We start from the raw sequence: 765 nt of genomic DNA, 5'->3' as shown, positions 1-765 counted from the left end.
GTAATGAATGTTGGCATTTATGTAAGTATGTTACCTCCCTGAATGAATAGCTGTGCTAAGTAAATTTCTAAATTTTACCTTTGCTTCACCATTCAAACATTTTGATTTGGGGAACTGATAGTTATTGGTGCCACATCATATTAGTAAGTGGCAGAGATAACTGATCATTCCCCAGGATCTTTTTTTGTAACAGTATCTAACTTTTTGCCTCCTCTTTTTTGGTTTTGCTGGTTATAAAGGTTTGGATTGGAGAGGGCTCACTGGATCCCAATCCTTGGAGCTGGATCATTGGATTCAAATCATAATGTGAATAGGATAGGGAGGATGAATTGCAAGGATTCATGGAGCGGGATCAAATAACCAGGAAAACAGGAGTGTGGAATCCTGCCCCAACCAAACCGCATTCATGTGGAGTGTTTTTTTTTTTATTTTTTTTTATTTTTTTATATATATATATACAACTTTTAATTGGCTATTCCAAAGATATTTTTTTCCTATTTTTGAGGATTGGACCCCTTAGGATGCACGAAGGAATTTGTTTCATATTTTGTAAAAGGAGCAAGGCGAGGACCTGGAGAGGTACGCTGGAGCAGTCTCCTTGGAAGGATTCAGCACAATAGATGGTAAACATAAAGGGAAAAGGGGGGTTTTGTTTAAAAAAAATATATATATATCAATAAGCTGCGTCTAAATTTGACAGAATAAATTGGAGCTGATTAAGTAGGTTTTCAATTGGCTATTGCAGTTTAATTTTCTTTGCCAAAT

This window comes from Microcaecilia unicolor, chromosome 13 (assembly GCF_901765095.1).
Source record: "Microcaecilia unicolor chromosome 13, aMicUni1.1, whole genome shotgun sequence".
In the NCBI taxonomy this organism is placed as follows: domain Eukaryota; kingdom Metazoa; phylum Chordata; class Amphibia; order Gymnophiona; family Siphonopidae; genus Microcaecilia; species Microcaecilia unicolor.
Note: the sequence above shows the minus strand (reverse complement) of the source record.